At 34.4% G+C, this 26,730-nt stretch overlaps 1 pseudogene across 1 annotated transcript in view; it reads right to left on the bottom strand.

Annotated features, from left to right (window-relative positions):
- The window catches only part of LOC114311362 (IQ domain-containing protein IQM3-like), a 153,395-nt pseudogene that overhangs the window by 124,429 nt on the left and 2,236 nt on the right, over nucleotides 1-26,730 (bottom strand). The window contains exons 6-10 of the transcript XR_014345578.1: nucleotides 26,185-26,272; nucleotides 25,880-26,026; nucleotides 25,751-25,773; nucleotides 15,163-15,176; nucleotides 4,536-4,563 (exon numbers count right to left, since the gene is read on the bottom strand). The product of XR_014345578.1 is annotated as an IQ domain-containing protein IQM3-like (transcript). The remainder of the gene's footprint in view (nucleotides 1-4,535; nucleotides 4,564-15,162; nucleotides 15,177-25,750; nucleotides 25,774-25,879; nucleotides 26,027-26,184; nucleotides 26,273-26,730) is intronic.

The following is a 26,730-nucleotide window of genomic DNA, read 5'->3' on the forward strand; positions in this document are numbered from 1 at the left end:
CGGATACGAGTATGTGTCTAGGTGTCAGATTCGCCTATTCGTGAAAATAAGGATACGGGGACTCGGCTAAAAAGTGTCCAAAAAGTATATACGGATACAGGGACATGGCATATAAAATATTAATAGAATTTTTATATTGTACTAACTAACTACGTAATCTATGCATCATGATGATCAATAACCAGATTGTTAAAGTCTAAAAAAATACATAGAAGAAAAAAAAAAAGTAATTTATTATGAAATGAATGTAAGACCTAGGCACATACCTGATTGATTAGTGTTTCCAACCTCCCACAATTCACATGTTCTTTCACCATTTTAGCTGCATAATTATCACCATCAGTTTGTAGGCAATAAATAAATAAGTCATTGTGTATAAAATATAAATTAAGCAAAAAAAGACAAGGAAAGGATATGGATGCTTACTTGATCAAGTTTAAAATGTGTATGACTTTGACCACACCTATAATATTCTATATCATTATAATTGCAGCATAGCATATTATAAATTCAAATTGTGAATGATGTCAAAGCTCCTTAGTAAAATCCTTAATCAAACTATTGATATTGAATCCTTGAAACAGACAAGGAAGATTGATCATCCAATGATATTCAGCTTCTAAGCTCTTCAATGCTTTAGCCTTAAACTTGTCAGCAACTATACCAACACATTGATTCACAACATAATTCCCACAAATATCTCTGATTGTGTCCCATAAATAAAACCTCCTCTGCATGCAAATATAAACATTATGACAAAAAAAACTACCTTCAAGTTGATTGAGATGATCAAATTTAGATTTACAAAAATAATAAGTTTTGTATGTCAAGTCAACTATTCCTAGTTGACTGATCATCTCCATGTAACAACCCCAACCTCCGATTAACGTTAATCCGTACTTAATTATGTCTAATGGTAATTTAGGAAGGATTTGGGATTAATTTACATGTGTATTGCATTATTTTTGTGTTTCTATCTGTTTGCGATAAAATGACCTGTTCATGTCTTTGACTTTAACTGCAAATTGAAAGCCTTATCGGCGACCGATTCAAAAATTGATTTGTGTTTTATACTAGTAAGAATATATGTGATTTTATGGTAGGTTTAATTAAAATTTGATTTGGTTTGATTAAATTAGATTAAATAACATTAAATTACATTAGCTAAGTTTATTACCAAATTGCCATTGAGTGGCCCATTACCTAAGGCAACCTTGAGATTGATTCATACACTTGTTGCATCTTTTCATCCTCCATTGAGAGACCAAACCGTGGGAGAGAGTAGGAGATAGGGAAAACTTAGTTTCAACAAGATTTTGCTTGGAAATTTGAGGAATTGTAGAAGAATTGCATAATTGAGCCTCCATACTTGGAATTGAAGACCCAAGGTAGGAAAATCATCTTTTTGATTGTGAATTTAAGTTATACCTTGCATGGTCCATGGTAAAATTGAAGATTAAAGTCAAGAATTGGTTTAAATGTTGAATTGAGTAGTAATTCATGCATGCATGTGCACATTATCGAGTTTTGAAGATGTTTTCATGAATTCCCAACATGCATGTCCATATTTGGGTTATAGTCCATGAATTCACCATGTTTTGAGCTCAAATCTTACATTTGGTCATGTTTTAGAGCATTAGATTTCTAATAAACACTTGCATGTTATGTTCTTGCATTATTCTTGAAGCTTCTTTGGATTTGGTGTTCAATTGTCTCACCTTTGGGCTTGATTTTACAAATGATCTTCAAAACATATTATATTGTTGGTTTTCAAGTGTTTTCCAGAAAATTAGCCCAAAAGGTTGAGTTTTGGTGTGTTGAATTCTTGGTTTGAGCTTTGAAGGCAAATCTGGAAATTCCAGATTTTGGTTTCCTCGCTCGAGCGAAGGATTCCACGCTCGAGCGACCTCCTTTTGTTCAGAGCTCCGCTCGAGCAAAGAAGTGCTGGCTCGAGCGTAGGTTGTAAGCTCTCAAGTTTTTGGTGCACGCAGATGCACGCTCGAGCGAAGAGACTTACGCTCGAGCGAAGAGCAGTGTCTCGCGTTCGAGCGAGCATCGAGCGGGAATTTTCAACAACTAGTACTTTTGCATTTTTACAGATCGCTCGAGCAAAGGAGTTTACGCTCGAGCGACCCCTCTGTTTTGGTAAGCTCGCTCGAGTGAAGAAGGCCACGCTCGAGCAAGACCCCTGTTTCAGCAAGTTTTGAAAAATGTTTTCCAAGGTATTTTTGCATCCTCATTCCATCCTGGGCATTCCTAGGCCATGTTTAAAAATCCATAGTGAGGATTAAGGGTTAGAAACACATTAAGAGCCAACGAAGTAAATTATGTACGATTAGATTGTGTGTTTCAAGTGTGTGCCTGTTATGTGTTATGTAGGTCACGTGCCGCGTACTGTTTGACTAATCTGCTCCGTCTGTCTGTCTCAAGGCCAACTGTGAGTAATAACTTAGTAAAGTTATGTTCAACTGTATCTATTTTCTGTCTGATAAAATAAGATTTGTTTTCTGAAATGATATGTTATGTACAATGAATGATTGTCCAAGTTCTTATATGTATTCGTGACATCCTTAGCATCATGTGATATCTGTTGGTTGTTACCCGGTATCGGAGGTTCCTTTATGGAACTTTATCTGTTTGCACTCTGTTACCCGTACCGGAGGCTCCCTCACCGAGGCTCAGCGTATCTGTTCTCTGTTACCCGGATCAGGAGATTCCTTTATGGAGCTGGTTATTCGTAATCCTCACGTGTCTGTATCTGTTCTGTATCTGCTCTGTTAATGCTAATGGATGTATCACGTAAATGTAAGCATGACTCATGATTTTTGTATATGATCTGGGCAAACTATGAATTTGATACAAAACTGAATTATGATTTCTGAATCTGTACAGACTCATTCATTGCAACCCCGTTACTCTGTTATTGTTCACTGGGCCTTCGCTCACAATTTATATTATGTATTTAGGTGAGCCGGCATGTGACCAGGGCCAGAGTTGACGGTCTCCAGTTCTGTTTTTGTCAGACAACTATTGTGCCTCCCGAGGAGGTTCCGATCACAGTATAGTTGCATGGCTATTTTTGTACTTATGTTAGTCTCTGTGACTGTTTGTAAAGTCAGGTCTTGGGAAGTACACTTCTGTAGATATTTGTAAATATTTGTGTCCTTTGACTGGCATGCTTATGTATATATATAAGTTTTGAAATCTTCTGTCCTATGTACGTTATCACAGCTCATTGGACCTTGTCTATTTTGTATAATTGCTTCCGCAGCCCCTTATTTTGGGTTTATCTGTTAAGAGGCCTTCAGTAATCCACGGATTACTGGCCGGTTACGATGCTAAACCTATAGGGACGGGTTTGGGTCATGACAGAGTGGTATCAGAGCACGTGTTCTACCGCACACACAGGTCCGTATGAGCTTAAGATGTCCTAATAAGAGTTAGGGGCATTCCATCTACATGTGTGAGTGTGTGGTAATTCAAATGAATATGAAAACTGAATGTAAATTCGAACAAATAGATTGAAGGAAATAAATAAGATTATGCATGTGTTTATTATCATTTGATGTTTGTATAGTAGCATGGAGAATGCAAGGGGAAGCGATGTAAGTGAATCTTCAGAGGCTCGCATGGGCTAAATGGAACAAATGCTTGCAACATTAACTGAAACCTTGACACAACTGCAAAAGCAGCAACCTTTACCCCCTCCACCTCCACCGGCACAGATCGAAGCAGATAATAATGACATCATTAACTTGACACAGAAATTCATGAAAATGAAACCGCCAACATTCTATGGTGGAATTGAACCGTTGAAAGCAGAGACGTGGCTACTTGAAATGGAGAAACTGTATGAAATGTTTCCTTGTTCTGAAGTTCAAAAAGTCCTCCTAGCCACCTATACTCTGAAAGATAAAGCCCGAAGGTGGTGGTTACTGATTCGAAGTGGCACTGGGAATATGACGTGGGCACAGTTTAATGCCATCTTTTATGATAAGTATTTTCCCCAATGTTTCAGGGATCGGAAAGCGTCTGAATTTCAGGAACTCAAACACGGAAGAATGTCTGTGGCGGAGTATGAAGCTAAATTTACAGAACTGGCACGGTTTGCTCCACATATGGTGGATACCAATTACAAGAAAGCACAAAAATTTGAAGATGGACTGGATTTAGAGGTGTTTGATTAGGTAGGCGTATTGAAATTGCCGACTTATGTGGAAGTCTTAGACAAATCCTTAATGGCAGAAGCCACCATAGCCACCATGAAACAAGGTAAAGCCCTAGCAACTACAACAAATGATTGGAGAGAAAAAAGGTCTGGGTTTGGTTTTAAAGGAGGCCTGTCTTTTGTCAATAAGAAGCAAAACACGGGGTCTACAAACAGCTCGAGTCAGAGTAGTGGGTCTATCCCGGTCTGTTCTGATTGTGGTAAAAGGCATAGAGGTGTGTACTACCGAGTATCCGGTGCTTGTTTCCGATGTGGACAGTCAGGTCATGTAGTGAAGGATTGCCCACTCAGGTCTGAGAATGCTAACCGTCCTCCGGCAAGTTCAGCTGGATCCGCTTCTACAACCAAAACAAATGCCAAAGCCAATACTAGGAAAGAACATCTGAGACAAGGTCGAGTATTTGCCTTAGTGCTTGGTGACGTACCGAACACCTATACTATGGTGTCAGGTACACTCTCTGTATGTTCTCAAGATGCATGTGTACTAATAGATTCTGGTTCTACACATTCCTTTGTATCGCATGCTTTTTCTCGAAAATTTACTAGACCCTTAGAACGTATGACATATGTGTTATCTGTATCTACGTCGTCTGGGGATTCTATGATGTGTGCTCATGTTTATCCAGCATGTGATATTATGATTGGCGATATGATGTTATATGTTGACTTATTACCCCTGAACATTGACCATTTTGATTGTATTTTGGGAATTGATTGGTTGACTAAATACTATGCTACTATTAACTGTGCAAGTAAATCTATTGTGTTTAGACCACCGGGTATGCCTAAATTTACTTTTACTAGGAGTGGGGTAGCTTCTCTCCCATATTTGATTTCAGCTCTGAAAGCTAGAAAACTGCTTAGGAAGGGATGTAGGGGTTACTTGTGTTGTTTACTGATTGTGTCATCTGATGGAACTAATGTAGAAACTATCCCTGTTGCTTGTGAGTTCCCTGATGTGTTTCCGAATGACTTACTGGGGACTTAGTTGAGAGAGAAATTGAATTCACTATTGAGTTGCTTCCGGGGACACAACCTATTTCCAAGACTCCCTATAGAATGTCTATCTCAGAATTGAAAGAATTGAAAACTCAACTTCAGGAACTGTTAAATAAGAAATTTATCCGTCCGGGCACTTCACCTTGGGGTACTCCAGTCTTGTTTGTCAAAAAGAATGATGGATCTTTGAGATTGTGCATAGATTATCGAGAACTGAACAAAGTGACCATTAAGAACAAATATCCATTACCTCGAATAGATGATTTGTTTGATCAACTCCAAGGAGCCAAAGTGTTCTCTAAAATTGACCTCAGATCTGGGTATCATCAACTAAAGGTTAGAGCCAATGACATAGAGAAAACTGCATTCCAAACTAGATATGGACATTATGAATTTTTAGTAATGTCATTTGGGATGACCAATGCACCTGCTGTTTTTATGGATTTTATGAACAGAGTGTTTAAATCATTTCTGGATGAATTTATTGTTGTGTTTATCGATGACATTCTGATCTATTCTAAAGACAGGGAAGAACATGAGAAGCATCTGAGAACTACCTTGCAGATTTTGAAGGAAAAGAAATTGTATGCTAAATTGTCCAAATGTGAGTTCTGGCTTGACAGTGTGACATTTTTGGGCCATGTAATCAACAAGGATGGTATTTCTGTTGACCCTCAGAAAATCGAAGCTATCATGGATTGGCCTAAACCGACAAATGTGATAGAGATTTGAAGTTTTCTAGGACTTGCAAGTTACTACCGGAGATTTGTGAAAGACTTTTCCAAGCTTGCCATGCCATTGACCCAGTTAACTCAGAAAAATATGCCATTTGACTGGAGTGAACAGAGAGAGGCAACTTTCCAAGAGTTGAAAACCAGGTTAGTAACTGCACCAATCTTAACTTTGCCTAATGGTACTGATGGATTTCAAGTTTACAGTGATGCTTCCTACAAAGGCTTGGGGTGTGTGTTAATGCAAAACGGAAGGGTGATTGCCTATGCTTCTCGACAACTCCGACCTCATGAAAGGAATTGCCCAACACATGATCTTGAATTAGTAGCTGTAGTGTTTGCTTTGAAAATCCGGCGTCACTACTTGTATGGGGTAACTTGTGAGGTGTACACCGATCATAAAAGCTTGAAATATTTCTTCACCCAAAAGGAATTGAACATGAGACAAAGGCGATGGTTAGAACTAATCAAGTATTATGACTTGCAAATCCTGTATCATCTAGGAAAGGCTAATACCGTAGCAGATGCCTTGAGCCGAAAATCCGGTGCAAGTTTGTCATGTTTGTTGCCCAATCGAAAAGAATTGTTGAATGACCTAGAACAAGATGGGCTGTTAACTACTATTTTTGCTTAACCTGAAATTCTTGAGGAGATCAAACAAAAACAATGCGAAAATGAATACTTGAAAAAGATCATAGAGGAATTTGATTCAAAGCCAAGGCCAGGAATTGTGTTTGAGAATGATATACTGAAATTTCAGAACCGTCTTTGTGTACCCGATTGTGGTGGTTTGAGGAAACATGTTATGACCGAAGCTCATAGCAGTAAGTTTGCTATGCATCCGGGGAACACAAAAATGTATCGCAATTTGAAACAAAATTTTTGGTGGCCTGGAATGAAAAGGAGTATTGCAGATTTTATGGCTAGATGTCTCCATTGTCAACAAGTTAAAGTTGAACATCAACGACCCGCTAGTTTGCTACAACCACTCCCAATACCGGAATGGAAATGGGAGCATATTACCATGGACTTCATTGTGGGATTGCCTCGTTCTTCTTAAGGTATGGACTCTATCTGGGTTATAGTTGACCGTTTAACTAAGTCTGCCCATTTTCTACCTGTCAAAACTATTTATAATGCTGACAAATTGGCCAATATTTATATGACTGAAATTGTGAGGCTGCATGGAGTGCCAGTATCTATTGTGTCTGACAGGGACTCAAAGTTTGTGTCAAGATTTTGGCAGAGTTTGCAACAGGCTTTGGGGACTGAACTGAGATTGAGTAGTGCCTATCACCCACAGACGGATGGACAAACTGAACAGACTAACCAAACTTTGGAAGATATGCTCAGAATGTGTATGTTAGACTTCTAGGGGAATTGGGAAACCTACTTGCCGTTAACTGAATTTGTGTACAACAACAGTTACCATTCAAGCATTGAAATGGCTCCTTACGCAGCTTTGTATGGAAGAACATGTCGTTCTCCGATATGTTGGGCTGAAGTAGGTGATAGACCTTTGTTGGGACTGAAACTTGTGCAAGAAACAACTGAGAAAGTGAAACTAATCCAGCAACGTCTAAAAACAGCACAGAGTCGGCAGAAGAGCTATGCTGATGTCCGAAGAAGAGATGGGGAATACGAAGTTGGGGATCATGTGTTCATTAAAGTGACCCCGATGAAGGGTCAAACTCGGTTTGGTGTTAAGGGCAAATTAGTGCCAAGGTACGTTGGACCTTATGAAGTCCTTGAAAAGATCGATCCGGTATCGTATCGGATAGCCTTACCTCCAGTAATGGAGCATATGCATAACGTCTTTCATATATCGATGCTTCGAGAATACTTGAGGGATCCGCTCCACGTCATTGAACCGACTGTAGACACCCCATTTTTGACCATCCTCAAGACTTGGACGTCACCGTTTGAACACCCGGTGATCATCCATGTTTGTGTTCGTTTGGAGTTCCCGGAGGTCTCGGCTACGCGCCTTGCCTCAGGATCTCCGAACTCGACTGTTTAGTGTCTGGTTTTGCACCAAACACTTGTGTTTTGCCTTGGAGGGGCAGGGAATGCCTTGTGAGGCATCCCCACACATCACCGGCCATGGCTAGAGGCCACCGGCTGGTGTTTTGTTTCCATCGACAATGTATATTGCCGGTCGGTATTTTTTGTTGCCGGTCGGCAGTACATTTTGTCAAAATGGCAATTTTGAGTAGCCGACTACTGTTCATCTTCTTTTGCAGATATTTTAATACAGCTAGCTTGCATTTTGTTCCCCTCCATACACGTGTATGGAGGGATGACTTCCTTGTTAGCTTGTTGAGTAAGCTTTACAAGATTGGCTTCTCTATAAGAGGAGCCCTTCTCTCTTAGCTTAAGGGTTAGACATTTTAGACAGCCATTTTAGGGTTTGAGTTCTAGGGTTAGGGTTTCATACATATCCTATCTCTATATCTCTCTCTTGTGTGTATATAAGTGTGTTTGTGTCTTACTATTGCACACAAACACATAGTGTTACACCTTTTCTTGGTTCTTGAAGGACCAGAGGTCTGTTCTTGGAGTTTTGGGGCTGGTTTAAGCTCAAGGAAGCAGCTGGTCCACCATTTGTGAAGAAGGTCTTCAAGGGTAAGAAGTTTGTCCCTTTATTCCTCATTTTTGCATACTATTTTTGCCTATCTTAGAACTATTTTTGAGCTTAGTGTATAATATAAAAAAGTTCTGTTTTTAGGCCCTTTAAATAGTTTGTTTAGAGTGTTTTGTGGTTTGGAGGTGTTTGACCCCTCCTAAGCCTTGAGAGGCTCCATTTTGTGCTATTTTGTGTAAGCTCCGAGACCTTGGTGTTTGGGCCTCCTCACCACTGAAATCTTGAGGGATTTCAGAGGTGAGAATGGTGCCTTGAGGTCCCAAGAAGGAGAGGGCCACCCCCTCTCCTTGTTGTCCTTGAAAAGGGCCATTTTTGCCTCTTGAATGAGCACCTAGCTAAGCCTCATGTTGACCATATCTTGGCTGTTGTTTATGCTTATTTTACCATGAAATAGCATTGTTGTTTGTTGGTTTTGGTACACCATGCATGCTTAGCATACCTACCTTGTAATGCCATGTTTAGGCCTTAACATGCCTTAGGTTGTAAGCCATTGTTCAAGCATGTTTTAGGCTTAGCTTTGTGAAGCTTTTGTGCTTATCTTTCCATGTTTAAGGTCTGTCCTTAGTTGTTTGGGTCGACCAAGGCATGCTTAGTATAGCCCCTTTGCATTTTTGGTTGCTTGGCCTTAAGTATGCAAGGGTATAGCATGCGTTACTTGCTTTATTTTAATGGTTTGGCACCATTTATAGCATCATTTCAATCCCCTTAGCATGCTTGTACGCTTGCCTTGGACACCTTTTTAATGCTTTGAAAGCTTGTGTTGCATGCTCCATGTTTTGGTCGTTGTGCATGCTTTCGAATTCAAGCCATTTAGATGCCATCTAAGTGGTCTTTTGGGCTTTGTTTTATGTGCTAAAACTCTGTTTTTGGTCATTTAAGTCTTGCCATATGTGGTCATACCAAGTGTAGTTCAATACTTCATTAGCTTGCCTTGGATGCTTGGGCCATTTGTTACATGTTTAGCCTATCTTGTTTGCTTGGTTTGGCACCATGTTCTTGCATGATTTTCAGAGCTTAATGCATGTCCCATGTCCATGATTATTCCCTTTTAAGTGTGCTTAAAAGATGCCCTTTGATGCTTAAGTGTTTAGGCCTTAACATGTGCATGTGTGTATGTGTGTTTGGTTCCATCTTCTTAAGTTTTGGCCACTGTTTTGGACCTAACTTAGAGCCATCCAATCAGTGTAAGTCCATCCCTTGTATGCCATTCAAGTGTTGTTACATTATCCCATGTTTGCTTGCTTTGGTTGCATGTGTTGCATGTTTGAAATCACTCACATTTGGCATGCATTCCCTTGGTCAAGTTACTAGCATGTTGCATGATTAGATTGCATCTTGCATACTTTAATAGTTTGCATAGTTATGGCATGCTTGTTTGCTTGTTTGCTTAGTTTGTGTACCTAGTGTACATCATTTGCTTGTATGTTCATGTTAAATGCTAGCTCACATGATTAGGATTGCATTGCATTGGCATGCATGCTCTACCTCTTGACCAAGTCATGATGGAGGTAGAAGCCCCTTGGTTTGATTGTGCACATTGCATTTCATTTGACATGAAAATGCATAACTTGGTCTCTTGGCCCATCACGCATTGAAATGCGCGATTGATGGTCCAAGAACCAAGGATCATGGCCCTTTGAGTCATAAACATGATAAAGGGGTGTGATTGGTGCATACATTGCTTGAATTGCATTGCCATGCTCTGCCTTGCCCTCTGTTGCTGTCAATTACAAGTTCTGCAGGAACTTTTTGCCGACCGGCAGTGTTTAGTGCCGACCGGCAATCCTTCCTGGGCCGATAGCTTCATAAACAGCCGATGATTACACACCACAACCGGTGATGATTCTACTCAACCGGTGGTGTCTCCCAATGTCCAGGGAAGCAATTCTGAGACTTTAGTCTTCCAAGAGGCAGTGCAGAGAAAACAGAGGCAGCCTATGCATGGCAGTGCACTTCCAAGCAAGACCCGAGCACACGTGCATCGAACCTTCTTCCTGAGGCCCTTTTTATTACTTTTCTTATACTTAGTTAATTTGTTAATTAATTAGGTGATTTGTAATAATTAATTAGCTTGCAAGTTAGTTAATTCGTATTATTCTTTTGGTCGTTGTATTATTCTTTTGGTCCCTCCGAGCGAGGGCGAACTTGTAATAAGTGTGGGTGAGTGTGTGCATGTCTCCCAACCCCCACTTCTTTCTCCCTTTTACTTACCTGCTTTGATGGTTAGTAATAGGTCATGTTTAATTTAGCATACCTTATGCTATGCATGCGTGCATTATTCATCAGTATTGCATGCACCGGGCTCGGCGCATCATGCTAACTGCATTGGTATTTCAAATCTAACTTGAATACATGCTACTTATGCATTTTCACATGTCATTCATAGGATGGCCGAGCCTGTTTAAATTGCATCTTTGCATGTGTTGCATTAGTCATTTCAAATATGAACTAGGATCATGCATGTGATTACTAACTAGTTTATTGTTTGGCATGGAGTACAATGTAAGTATTTATGCTTTAGCATCCTTGCATGCGTGTGAGTGTTGCCATGACAGCATGCTTACCATGTGGATAGATGCTTATGTGATAAATTGCTTGAATGCCTGTGGGTGAAGGTTGGGTTGTCTGAGTTGGAAAAACTCGTTGAAATCCATATTTTAGCCTACTTACGAGTAGCAAATTCCAAAGTGTTTTTTTTTAAGACAAACGGATATGCAATGCTTATTTCCAAATTAGGCAATCTAGTCTATACTTGTTTGCTGTGCGCATAACATAGTAATTCTAAGTTAATAACCGGTTTAAGAGCACATAACGTTTTCAAAACAAAATATCATGGTTAGTAGAGGCCGGTCTTCGGACCGGGCAAGAGGGGGTGCTCATAGCTGACCTTCCCCAATCGTACCCAAGCTCCCGAGCCGAGGCAACTTTGGTGATGACGGACACGTGGCCTTTGGCACCGAGTCAGGGTTTCCTAAATTCCCCCATAAAAATATTTAGGTGGCAACTCTGTATCTGGCAAAGCAGTCCATGTTTGGCACTCTTTTTTCTAAAAATCTGTTTTCTCAAAACGATTTGCCAGATTTGAACTCTTTGGTTCAGATTAAGAACCGTGACATAAATCGAGTCTGAACTGTAGTGAGGCCCTCGCAGGGACGTGCTACACCGACACATGTGTTTTTGAAAGGTGACTACACTTATGAGGAAAAACCTATCCAGATTGTGAATCACCGGATCAAAAGGTTGAGAAATAAAGAAATAGCGTTGGTAAAGGTTAATTGGCAAAACCACGGATGAACCTATGCAACTTGGGAAACCGAGGAACACATGATGAAGAGATATCCGGATCTGTTTCCACTGGACCCAATGATGAGTCCGAATAAAGGTAATTCGAGTTTGGAGGACCAAACTCTTTTAAGGGGGGTAAACTGTAACAACCCCAACCTCTGATTAACTTTAATCCGTACTTAATTATGTCTAATGGTAATTTAGGAAGGATTTGGGATTAATTTACATGTGTATTGCATTATTTTTTTAATTCTATCTGTTTGCGATAAAATGACATGTTCATGTCTTTGACTTTAACTGCAAATTGAAAGCCTTATCGGCGACCGATTCAAAAATTGATTTGTGTTTTATACTAGTAAGAATATATGTGATTTTATGGTAGGTTTAATTAAAATTTGATTTGGTTTGATTAAATTAGATTAAATAACATTAAATTACATTAGTTAAGTTTATTACCAAATTGCCATTGAGTGGCCCATTACCTAAGGCAACCTTGAGATTGATTCATACACTTGTTGCATCTTTTCATCCTCCATTGAGAGACCAAACCGTGGGAGAGAGTAGGAGATAGGGAAAACTTAGTTTCAACAAGATTTTGCTTGGAAATTGGAGGAATTGTAGAAGAATTGCATAATTGAGCCTCCACACTTGGAATTGAAGACCCAAGGTAGGAAAATCATCTTTTTGATTGTGAATTTAAGTTATACCTTGCATGGTCCATGGTAAAATTGAAGATTAAAGTCAAGAATTGGTTTAAATGTTGAATTGAGTAGTAATTCATGCATGCATGTGCACATTATCGAGTTTTGAAGATGTTTTCATGAATTCCCAACATGCATGTCCATATTTGGGTTATAGTCCATGAATTCACCATGTTTTGAGCTCAAATCTTACATTTGGTCATGTTTTAGAGCATTAGATTTCTAATAAACACTTGCATGTTAAGTTCTTGCATTATTCTTGAAGCTTCTTTGGATTTGGTGTTCAATTGTCTCACCTTTGGGCTTGATTTTACAAATGATCTTCAAAACATATTATATTGTTAGTTTTCAAGTGTTTTCCAGAAAATTAGCCTAAAAGGTTGAGTTTTGGTGTGTTGAATTCTTGGTTTGAGCTTTGAAGGCAAATCTGGAAATTCCAGATTTTGGCTTCCTCGCTCGAGCGAAGGATTCCACGCTCGAGCGACCACCTTTTGTTCAGAGCTCCGCTCGAGTGAAGGAGTGCTGGCTCGAGCGTAGATTGTAAGCTCTCAGGTTTTTGGTGCACGCAAACGCATGCTCGAGCGAAGAGACCGACGCTCGAGCGAAGAGTTGTGTCTCATGCTCGAGCGAGCATCAAGCGGGGATTTTCAACAACCAGTATTTTTGTGTTTTTACAGACTGCTCGAGCGAAAAATTTTACGCTCGAACGACCCCTCTGTTTTGGTAAGCTCACTCGAGCGAAGAAAGCCATGCTCGAGTGAGACCCCTGTTTTCAGTAAGTTTTGAAAAATGTTTTCCAAGGCATTTTTGCATCCTCATTTCATCCTGGGCATTCCTAGGCCATGTTTAAGACTCCATAGTGAGGATTAAGGGTTAGAAACACATTAAGAGCCAATGAAGTAAATTATGTACGATTAGATTGTGTGTTTTAAGTGTGTGCCTGTTATGTGTTATGTAGGTCACGTGCCGCGTACTGTTTGACTAATCTGCTTCGTCTGTCTGTCTCAAGGCCAACTGTGAGTAATAACTTAGTAAAGTTATGTTCAACTGTATTTGTTTTCTGTCTGATAAAATAATATCTGTTTTCCGAAATGATATGTTATGTACAATGAATGATTGTCCAATTTCTGATATGTATTCGTGACATCCTTAGCATCATGTGATATCTGTTGGCTGTTACCCGGTATCGGAGGTTCCTTTATGGAACTTAATCTGTCTGTACTCTGTTACCCGTACCGGAGGCTCCCTCAACGGGGCTCAGCGTATCTGTTCTCTGTTACCCGGATCCGGAGGTTCCTTTATAGAACTGGTTATTCGTAACCCTCACGTGTCTGTATCTGTTCTGTATCTGCTCTGTTAATGCTAATGGATGTATCACGTAAATGTGAGCATGACTCATGATTTCTGTATATGATCTGGGCAAACTATGAATTTGATACAAAATTGAATTATGATTTCTGAATCTGTACAGACTTATTCATTGCAACCCCTTTACTCTGTTATTGTTCACTGGGCCTTCACTCACAGTTTATATTATGTATATAGGTGAGCCAGCATGTGACCAGGGCCAGAGTTGACGGCCTCCAGTTCTGTTTTTGTCAACCAACCGTTGTGCCTCCCGAGGAGGTTCCGATCACAGTATAGTTGCATGGCTGTTTTTGTACTTATGCTAGTCTCTGTGACTGTTTGTAAAGTCAGGTCTTGGGAAATACACTTCTGTAGATATTTGTAAATATTGGTGTCCTTCGACTGGCATGCTTATGTATATATATAAGTTTTGAAATCTTCTGTCCCATGTACGTTATCACAGCTCATTGGACCTTGTCTATTTTGTATAATTGCTTCTGCAACCTCTTATTTTGTGCTTATCTGTTAAAAGGCCTTCGGTAATCCACGAATTACTGGTCGGTTACGATGCTAAACCTACAGGGGCGGTTTTGGGTCGTGACACTCCACCACACCACAAATGTCAAAAAAAATTTTAAAAAAAAAAACAAACAGATTTTAGTCTTTTACATAAACATCAATATATGAAAATGCAAAAGATCAAATGAAGCTAGTCCAAAAGTTAAGCATCTAAGTCTTAACCATGACAACATCATCAGGCTGAACATCCTCGATTGCATCATCAAAAGTCACAAGCTCCAACTCAGGTTCATTGATGGAAAGTTCTGCAAACTCAATTGGAGATCCATCAATGTCAAACCTATCTCCACCTGCAATCATGCAAAAATCAATAACTAATCCAAAAAAAAAAATTAAAAAAAAACAATGTTTAAGTTTAATTAGTAGAAGAAATAGAACAAGATTAATGAATTAGAAAACTTACATAAATCCCAATACTTTGAAGGCCCTTCCTTGTACTCTTTTTTCTTTCTTGATAACATCCTTATGCTGCAATGCACAAAGACCAAATCTTCAGCTCTACTACTTGCCAACCTATTTCTTTTGATGCTATGAATATGACCATAGGTGCTCAAATTTCTCTCACAACATGATGAAGAAGCTGGTTGTGACAGCAACTTAAATGCTAACCCTTGCAACAATGGTGTTGAAGCACCATGATTAGCCCACCAAGAAATTGGCTCCTCATACATTCTTGCTTCAATAACATGTGACTGATTGAAATAGCCTGATCCACTTGAAAAAACACCATATTCAACATAAACATTTCGCAAATGAGTTGTATTTTTTTGAAACAGTCGCTCAAAACATTTGCTCCTATTAGTAGATACTTCTTCATCTTCATGCGGGGCCAATCGCCGAATACCATTACTTCCACCTTGAACCCAAGACTCATGATCATACTTAGGGACTAAGGAATGAGCTATGCAATGTAGAGGTGTGTTGCCTTTGGTCCATCTAGCTTCTAAAATTTCATGAATTGTGTCAAAAAAATTTGATTGTCCTGTGATATGATCTTTGTCTTCATGCTTAAATATAATTGCTTTCACATTTTCTATCATAGTGTCCCACATATCATATATACAGTGTAACACGGGAGCATCAGTGTCTGCAGCCCTTAGCATGTCAACAATAGGCTCTGTAAAACTCAAAAGGTAATCCAAGTCATCCCACCAAACATCATTTACTATGAGTTGCTTCACCTCATGAGCTTTAGCATCCACTGGATTCTTTCCATCTCCTCTATAAATCTTTCATCCTACATCCATCACCATCTTCTCTAATGCTGGCTTTACTTCCTTCAAACGTTTAGCCATGACAATGTGTGATGCAAACCTTGTTTCTGCAACCCTTAGTAATTCCAAATTTGAGTAACTTTTGAAAATGGCATTTGGCAAGCTATGATTCACTATGAAATTTCTTATATTATGAAGATCAGTGACCAAGTAGGCTATCCATTTACATGCAGAATGTTGAGATGAACTTTGAGGGGGTTCACACATACTCTTTAATGCCAAATTCAGACTATGCACTACATATGGTGTCCAGAAAATGTGAGGATACTTATTTTCAATTGTCAACCCAGCAGCCTTAAAATTAGATCCATTATCTGTAACAATTTGAACAATATTCTCCTTCCCAATTTCTTCAATCACTGATAGAAATATGTTTGCAACATAATCTGCATCTTTTATATTTCCACTTGCATCAATTGCTTTCACAAACATTGCTCCACCAACAGATGCTGCCATTATGTTTATAAGCGGCCTCTTCTGTCTATCTAACCATCCATGAGAACATATGGATACTCTTTTCTTTTTCCATGAGTCTTTTATGGGCTGAAGCTTTCTATTTACATGTGCCTTTTCTTGTGCAAACAATGTTGTCCGCAACCTATCATATGTTGAGGGAGAATAACCAGATAGTTTGTTGTTTGCCAAGGTCTGTGAATATTTTCTAAAATAAGGACACCTTGCTAAATTGAATGACAGAGCAGAGGCATAGAACATACGAGCAGCTTGTTTATCAGCAATGTCTCTTTCTGCCACATTAAATGCAGCTGCCGAACGTCCTGAAATTGAACGCTTTCTTTTTTTGTTTTGAAGCAAGTCTGATCCTTCAGGCAGAGATACATAATCTGTTTTTTTTCTTGCATCTGATTGTTGTTGAGCTCTTCTTTTTTCTGCCACTTCATGCTCCTTTTTGAGTGTTTCAAAAACATCATCCTTTATAGCTTTGCAGGCTTCCACTCCACAGTTAGGAAACTTCAACAAATGAGCCTTGACTTTTGAATATGAACCTGTTACTTTCTTATTGCAATAGTTGCAGGACCAACATCTATTTCCACTCCCACCTACTGGTATGCTAAGAACCTTAACATGATTCCACAATGGTTTATTAGCAAACTCAATTCCTTGAGGTTTCGCTAGACGTAGTACTACAGATTTTCCTTTTCCCTTCTGCTTTTCCTTGCCAGTAGACTTTGAGGATGACATTATTTATACCTGTAGAAGCATATGTATGTACAAAAAAAATAGAGTAACAGAGCCTTATGATTATGATATGAAATTAATTTTTTCAGGGTGACATTAATTTTTTTGTGTTAAATTTTTTGTGATATTAACTGAAAAATAAAAACAATTTTTCAAAAATTCAAACAAATAGAGCCTTTATGATTATTATATGAAAGTTATGTGAAATCAAAGAAACAGTACTTCCTTGGTGTTATTAACCTTGAGGGGAAAGAAATAAGTAAGAGAAAGAATTAAAACATGTCTTTGCTTGATTTTTCTAATATACCTTTTAATTTTTGCAGGTAGTTGCAGAAGCTTTAAAATCCTTCTCTTTGAAATGGAATTTGCAGCTTTAACTCCTCTGAAATGGGAAGTAGAGGTGTAATAAAAGAAAGGAAGAAAAATGGTTTAGAAAGGTAGAGGTAGAATAAAAGAAAGGAAGAAAAATGGTTCACAAAGAGACCAAAAGCTCCAAAAACTTGTTTTAAAGAAGAAGGCTAGCTTCCAAAAGAAGATAGAGGAACTGGCGGCAAAGTATGGTGTGGAGATGACCATTTCACATCTTTTTTGGTATAAGCACGCAAAGTTTGTTTGTAGCAGGTTAGAGCATTAAATAGAGATGACAATTTCTTATCATTGTTTGTCATGTTGATTTGTAAATTACTAAATTAATAGGGTAATGTTAGAAATATCAATTATTTTACTAAATAAATGATTAGATATCTCACATAGGTATGGGGTTCATATTTTATGGACTCCACATTTATGTGAGACATTTGATTATTTTTTTTGGTAGAAAATTTGAGACCTATAATATTTTCCAAATCAATAAGGTAATGCCTATCAAATTTTTTTAAAAAAAAATTATTAAAAATGAAAAAAAAAATTATGATTAAAATGGAAATTATTTTTATAATTTTATAAATAAAAACAAATTTGTTTATATGTTATACTTTATTTTCCTATTCAAATTTCTAAAAAATTATATTTTAATAGTAAAAATTATATTTCATACATATATATATATATATATATATATATTTTTGGTACTATTTTATTTTTTTAATATAATTTTTTTTAGTATAAATATTGTTATACTATTATATTTTTATATTTAAAATTATTAAAATATTGAATTATTTTGAAAGAAAGAATGGTGTAGTAAAAAAATGTGGAACAAATAAAATAAAAAAATCTTTCTTAGAAAAGATCATACCAATCAAGTAGAGTAAGTAAATTAAGTAGGATAATAGAGGGTAAAACAGTAAATCCCCCTCGAATCCCTAGGGGTTGTTTTTCTAATATCATCTCTCATGGGAGACTACTAATCCCATCCATGGAGGCCTATTATAGTCCTAAGGTATTATGAATTTTCTTTCCTATTTTGCAAACAAATACAATATTAGTGAATCTCACATCCATCATAATCCAATCTCATCTCCTACAACAAAAACAAACGGATCCTATAGTCAATAAGAGAGATTAGACTTCCAACTGCCATTCTGTAGACAATGAGAGAGATTAGACTTCCAATCCAACAGACTATGATATTCAAATAAATAGTTCAGGTAGTTAATTTGGCATGTTTCTGGAAAGTAGGCTACACATATGATTATTATGTTATAAGTGTGATTAACAAAAAGAGCATACATATAGATTGTTTTTAGAGTTAAGTTGAGTATGATTGTTAATGCATTGTTAGTGAGGATATTATCCAAAAGCTCGCTCATCTCTCAAAATAAACAAGCTCTTGTTAACAATAACTTGTGAGAGATATTAGACTTCAGAGAAGAGAGTAAAATTGGGTTAACTGCCACTGATCTGCTGCTGTTGATATGTTGGGGTATCCTCTGCCTTGCTTTGTTGTTCTGTCCCTTAGTGGATTGATCTGTTAGCTGTGAGGATATGCTGAACTGTTAATATGCTGATCTAATGCCCCAGCAGAGAGGTTTTCTGATGAATTGTTTTCAAGGGGTGTGCTATGTTGATTTTTGTGGTCGCTTCGCTTCTGTTTGCTTATTTCTATTTCGCTCTGTATGTTGGTTACTCACCAACATAGAGCTTAGAGTTTGTGCTAGCAGGTGATTGGTGTCCATTTAGGTGGAAACCTAATTGGGATCTGGATGTTTCACTGTGATGCTTTTTGCACCCTCCTCTTTATTGATGTGCGTTCTCATACTATGTATATTTTTCCATCAATAAAGTTTTCTTTTTTTGCTGATCAAAAAAAAAACATAAATGAGGACATAGATCGATGTTAGTAACTAGTGTGAGAAATTAGACTTGTATGTGGAATTAACATAAAGGAGAACACAAATCGGTATTAATAACTTGTGTGAAAAAGTGCAATTAACATAAAGGATGACACAAATCGGTGTTAGTAACTAGTGTGAGAAATTAGACTTGTAAGTATAATTAACATAAAAGAGGACACAAATCGGTGCTAGTAACTACTAAGCGAGATTAACAACAAACTAACAAATTTTGTTTAACTAATTGTTTTCTTCATAATGGTTTTCATGGAACACAAATCTTTCTTTTTTGTTTTTAATTTTTTTTTTTTGAAATGTATTTTCAATACATTTTGTAATTTTAATTTCCATACTTAACAATTTCTCTAGGTAATTTGAACAATATTTGGCATAGTAATTTTTTTACCAAGTAAATCACATCTTCCTATTTAGCAAATAATTATAAAATAATAATTAATCTTCATCACATAGATAATTATATATTATATAATTTATTCATTTTCAATACTAATTATTTTGTAATTGTTTTCTTTGTAATGGGTTGCATATTTTTGTTAAGTGAAATCGATAGAAAAATAGGTAGTTTAGTTATTAAATCATGAAAATTTATATATATTTTAAATATTTTGTGTGTACCTACATTGACTTTAATGAAAAAAATATTATTTTTTTCATCGATTTTACTTAAACGTGAGTAGTCTAATGGTTTATATTGAAAATAAATCAAGAAAAATATAGTTTAAATTGACAAAATTCAAAAGTGAGGATTTATTTTGTTGAAAGGCATAAATTATGGATTTTTTTATATATATATTTTTTATAATTATCCCAACAATTTAAAATGAAGGGAGCACAAGTTTTAATTACATTATTACATAAAAATATCTTACATAAAATTAAATTTATAAACCTAATTAACTCAATATTTTTTATTAACCTATGAAAATTATTTACAAATATAAAGAGAATATCATATCGAATTACAGTAGATAATTATAATTTTCTACTACGTATGTATTCTTTTTTCTTTCTTTTTTTTGGCTAGTCCAATACATATATATTAGTTCAATTGATTATCTCCAATTTAGAGGAACCAATTCTATTTATTTATTTATTTAATTTTCCAACTTGTTTACTCAATTTTATTATTCTACACATTTAAAAAGGTGTATATATTTGTATAAAAATTTTAAAATTTATTAAAATAACATATTTCCAAATGAGTCGTAAATAATATAATTACTACAAATAAATAATTTAGGATGCATGGTATGGTGTCTATTTCTATCATACAATATCTTTACGAAATCGTTGGGTGTGATTAAATCTTTATTAAATAATAAAAAAAAATTATCATCTTAAAAAAAATTATAAACAAATTTATTCATAAGAATGATATAACAATACTATTAGTATTGTAAATAAATTCATTTTTAATGGTGTTTTATTTTAAAATCAAACGTCCACAATGAACTATATTATTTTATATAAAGATTATATATATATATATATTTGCTTATATAACATTACTCATTAATTATAATGGTTACTGATTTAGTTTTTCCAATTTGAATTGCCAAGCTATTTAATATAAACTAGACAATACCTCTGCAATAGAGTATCTGCCTCAACGATAATGAGTTTTTTAAGTCAAAATTGTAATAAATAGGATAATATTAAAATAATTAGTAAAATTTGTATTAATACAAATTAGATATGGAGGACAAAATTTTATGCCAAATATAGAAAGGATAGAAAAACTAAAGATAAGCATAAGAAAATATGATAAAAATAATTTCTCTTTCTTAAAAAAATTATACCCAATTACAATTTTGAAAAAATAAAGAATAAGAATAAGAGACCAAAATTAATTATACATTTATGCTTAATAGGTAATGTCATATATTATGAATAAATTTATTATTTGCATATTATTTTTATTTACTATCATTACCAAAGTAATGTTAAAATGTCAGTAAATTTGAGAATATGATATATTTTTGTTGTATTTACCTTCATAGATGGTATAAATTTTTTGAACTTTTTTAAATATATTTTTATAATATATAAAATATGTTAATCTTATTTATTTATAAATGGTCAAAAAATTACATATTAAGTGTTCTTGGGATATTGTTTAATATTGATAGTTTTTTAAAGAATAAATTAAAAATGGTGACAATATTAAATTTTTTTTTTCCCAAAAACAAGCAAAAAGTAATATTGGCTTGAGAATAAATTATTTTAATAATTTTTAAATTTTTTATTTAAAATATAAGGTAACAAAATTTGTATGTTTGAAATAATTTTTTAATTTTTTATCAAAAAATATGTAAAAAAATAGGGAAAAAAAGAAATACTAGTTAATTTTATAGTTTAATATTTTGATTTTATTTATAACTTTTTGACTGATTTTTGATATTCTCAAATCAACCCTAAATAAAAAATATTCTTGTATTTATGTTCTATATAAATATAATAATTTTACATTGAATTATATTATAGAAGATACAAAATAAAGATAATATCAAAAAAATAAAATGTGCATACATTACCTGTTTACCATTATACACACTTCCCAATTATCTCGAGTCATGTGCAGAGCTCATAAGACCATTATTTTTAAACGAGAAATGTTATGTATCTCAAATATTTTATTAAATATTTTACTAAATTTTTTATATGGGTTATGATTCACACAAATTCACATGTGTGTGAATCCTACACTCATATAAGAAGTTTTGTAGAATATTTGAGATCCCTACCATAACTCTTTTTAAATAAAATCTTTCTTTTTTTCTTTTAAAAAAATCACAATATAAAATTAAAAAATAAAATATATTAAAAAATAATTAATAGATTAGTGCTATAAATAAAAATTTTATGCATAATTTTATTAGATAAATATTAATGTTCCCATGGCACTTGTTAATATTGAGAAAGTGTAAAAAAAAAATATAGTTTCAAAAATATAAAAAGTGTATTAAATTAAAAATATATATTAAATTTAATAATAATTTCTTCAAAATTAACATATTTTTTATCCTTATTATTCCTTTCAAAAATATAAAAAGTGTATTAAATTAAAAATATATATTAAATTTAATAATAATTTCTTCAAAATTAACATATTTTTTATCCTTATTATTCCTTAACAAGTGTCCCATTCACTTCAAAATAAAAACCTAAAAACCTATTGAAGATGCATTTATTTATAATAATGATATTAGCACAAAATTTTTATATATAATTTTATGCATGAATAGAATTTTTTAATTAATATTTTATTTTTTATTCACATTATCTTATTTTGTAGGTCAAAAATATCATAGAAATAAAAAAATAAAAGATTTAATAAAAAAATAAAAAAATTGATTTATTTTCTAAATCTAGTGATAGGTGAGGAAGATGATTGGTTAATAATTAAAAAAATATTTAATTATTAACTAATCATCTTTTAAATATGTATAAAAATATATATATAATTGAAAAATGTTATAAACTCTAGATAATTTATTAAGGCTCCATTTGGAAAGATAGGCTGTGGGCTTTTTTGGTTATTTTAGCCATAAAGACAAAATAGACTATTTTAGCCACAACAAACAAAACATCACATCCAACCCATAATTATTACACTCTTCTCTCAAAAAAAAATTAAATGCTAAAAAGCCAAAAAATCCTTCCCAAACCAAACTTTTTAGCCCAGGCTAAAATAGTCAAAAAAGCCAAAAAATCAACCCACTTCCCAAACCAACCCTAAATTTTCTACCAAAACTCTCACATAGATAAGTGTGAGACCCACACAAATTCACGTGTGTAGATCCTATATTCATGTAAGAATTTTAATAAAAAAATTTAATAAATTATTTAAAATTTATAACATAACTCTATCTAATTTTTAAATATGAATAACTATATATATGTGAGGAAGATGATTAGTTAATAATTAAAAAATATTTAATTATTAACCAATCATTAAATATTTAATTATTAACTAATCATCTTCTAAATATATATATATATATATATAATATATAATTGAAAAATGTTATAAACTCTAGATAATTTATTAAATTTTTTATCAAAACTCTCACATAGATAAGTGTGAGACCCACACAAATTCACGTGTGTAAATCCTATATTCATGTAAGAATTTTAATAAGAAATTTAATAAATTATTTAAATTTTCTAACATAACTCTATCTAATTTTTAAATATGAATAGTTATAAGAAAAAGATTGAGGCCTCGAATTTGAGGCCTCGAATGTGGCTCGAATTGGTATTTTTTTTTTTTTTTTTTTTTTGAAACTGTGTTGGTTTGGTTGTTATTATTATTTTTTATTTATTTATTTGTTAGGTTGTGTTAGTTTGGTTGTTTTTATTTATTTATTTATTTGTTGGGCTGTTGTAAATTTTTTTTTTTTAGGATGGTTATGTGTAGTGGTGGGTTTAAAGTTTAGGATTTAAGGTTTAAGTTTCTATTTTTTCCGAGTCTTTTTTATTTGAAATAAAAATTCATACAAAATTATATAGAATTAACAAATTTTAACCAACAATTTTACTGATCAGTCAATTTTATCACCCAATCAGCCTAACCTAACTTCTTTTTTTTTTTTTTTCTATTTGTTGAGCTATGTTATTTTTTTATTTTATTTTATTTTATTTGTTGGACGATGTTATTTTAGTTTTTATTTATTTATTAGAATTTAGGTTTTAGGATACACATAAAAATCCTTCCCAAAAAAAAAAATCAAAACCAAACCAACATAGAAATAAAAAATAAAAAAAAAACAAAACAAAACAACCTTTCGATGTAAATTCGAGCCTCTCTTTTCGAGACTTTTAGCACGGTTGATAACTATAACATATATCGACAATGCTACGTAGCTCAAATTTTGTGGCTCAAAAGTGGCTCAAATGGCCAAAACGACGTCGTTTTGAGTACAAAACAACATAAAAATGGTTAAAACGACGTCGTTTTGGCCATTTGAGCCACTTTTGAGCCACAAAATTTGAGCTACGAGACATTTTCCAACATATATATATGGGTTGTTTCGGAAAGATGGTAAAAAGTGATTTTTTGACTTTTAACCAAGCTTTTGGCTTTTTTAGATAAATGATTTGGGAAGTTGGTAAAAAGTGACTTTTGACTTTTTTAATTAATATTTATTTATGATGTCAAATCATAATAAAATGACCAAACTACCCCCATTTATTTAAAATATTTACAACTTCACCTATGTAACACATTTTGACCCATGAGAGATAAAATTGTAATTTCACCGTTGGCTAAAAACCAACTTTCCAAATGAAAAAAAAAAAGCCAAAAAAGCCAACTTTTAGCTTTTGCTACTAACCAAAAAAAGTGGCTAAAAACTATATTGCCAATATAAGCCTATATATATATATATAGCAATGCTAAAGGACTACAAAATCAATGGTTCAAATGGCTTAAAACTGTCAAAACGATATCATTTTAGGCACAAAACAATGTAAAACGACGTCATTTTGATAATTTTAAACCATTTAAGCCACTAATTTTATGGCCCTCAAATATTTTCCATATATATATGTATATATATATATATTATATATATCTATTCCGTCTTATTATAATTGTAATTTATACACATTGTCCAAGTTCAACTATCTCGAGCCATGTGAAGCAGGACCATATCTCAAGAGGGCTCGTTTGGTTTGATTTTCTGAAAAAAATTTGGGAAATTTTCTCTACAAATAAGTTTTCAAAAATAACCAAACCAAACAAATTTTCTCAAAAAAATTTCCCAAAACTTGTAAACCAAACAAGTTTTCCAAACAAATCTCTCTCTCACACACATCAAATCAATCACTTTTTCTAAAACTCTATCTCAAAATAATTTTCCAAAACATCTTTTAAAAAAAACCAAACCAAACATGTTTTCGTACTTTTTATCTCTAAAACACATCTCTCAAACACAAACCAAACATACCCTCTATTTACAATCTTTATCTCAGATTTGAAAACTTCTCTTACAGAGATAAAAGAAAAATTGAATTAGCGTGACATGTCTTAAAAAAATATATTTTTTTGTCTTTCTATAAAAAAAAAAAAAAAAATATGTAAAAAAATAGAGAGGTGATATAATGAAAAAAAATAAAAAGATGAATTATATCGGTTATGCCAAACCAACCATTCTCGTCTGTATCTATAATGTCTCTCTCAGCTCCTTTTCTCATCTATCAGTTCTCCGGCGAGAGGCGCACTTGCGACCTCCAATCCAACTACAAAGGCTTGCGACCTCCGGCTACGATTGGTCGACTGTAAGTCCTGGGCTTCCCCTTCAAACCTCCCAACAACAGTACTGCTTGAAGATTTTAGCAAACCAGTGGCAGCTGAAGTCATGCTTTGGCACAGAAGTTAGGACACCAGTGAGAAATCAAAGCCTCGGTAACGAATTTGGCTGAGGGAGTAGCAGCAGTACAAATGGCATCAGTGAAAGCTGCACTAACGATTGAAACAGACCTTTCTTTTTCTGAAAGTATAAAAATAAAAAAATTAGGCTTCAAACCACAATGAAAGCATAGAAAATAGAAGAAAACTGGCAAACCAATTATTATGTTGTTTATTTTAGGTCTCACCTGACCAGCATAAAGTCTCTTGGAGGTGCTCACCACAAATATCCATTTTGCCCGTGGCATTCCCTTGATTGTATCTAGAAAATGTCCACTTAGTTTGTGCACTATTTTTCCCTCCACAACAATATATTCATATTGTTCTCTCTCTAACTGATTTTTCAGAAAAAATCAACCACATTAAAAGAAAAGCAGTAGTACATTAGTATCAAATAAGTTGGAACTAACAGCCATACAGTTTCAAATAATGCAATCAGAAATACAATTTTCGTATGGAGCTCCAGCAATAACTGAAAAATGAGAGCACATACAGGTCCAAGATATTTGATGCATAGTCGCCGAAGCATTGATCTTGGGCAATCTTTAAGTTCAACTTCTTTGCCATCTCCAATATCTAGCCTGCAATAAGTAGAAATAAGAAGGTTTTCAGCATCTGATTTATTTGACAGTACAATTTTGCTTTACAATCTATGCAGCGTCAGAGCTTTAAAGGAGAGAAAAACATAACTAATACAACTGAACAATATTATTTTATTTTATTTTTCAGTTTTGTCACCGCATTTGAGATTCCATTTTGCATTTCATTCTTATTAACCCCAGAGTTATTTACTTTGTTATTATCACTACATGTTTCCTGAACGTGGCATAAGGATCTTATACAAGCAAACTTGTTTCGTATTGTCCTACCTTACTTCAATGAGCTTGTTATGGCATCAACTGGAAAAAGTAGATAAATTATTTGATTTAGTTAAATTCATCATATCTTATAGGAATTACTTGCAAAATAAAATGATGAAAGAGTTTGTTACCTAAGAAAGAAAATATGTTTTGTGACATTGGCGCGTTATAGACAACAT

The sequence above is a fragment of the Camellia sinensis genome, chromosome 12 (assembly GCF_055761805.1).
Source record: "Camellia sinensis isolate YWXY chromosome 12, ASM5576180v1, whole genome shotgun sequence".
NCBI lineage: Eukaryota > Viridiplantae > Streptophyta > Magnoliopsida > Ericales > Theaceae > Camellia > Camellia sinensis.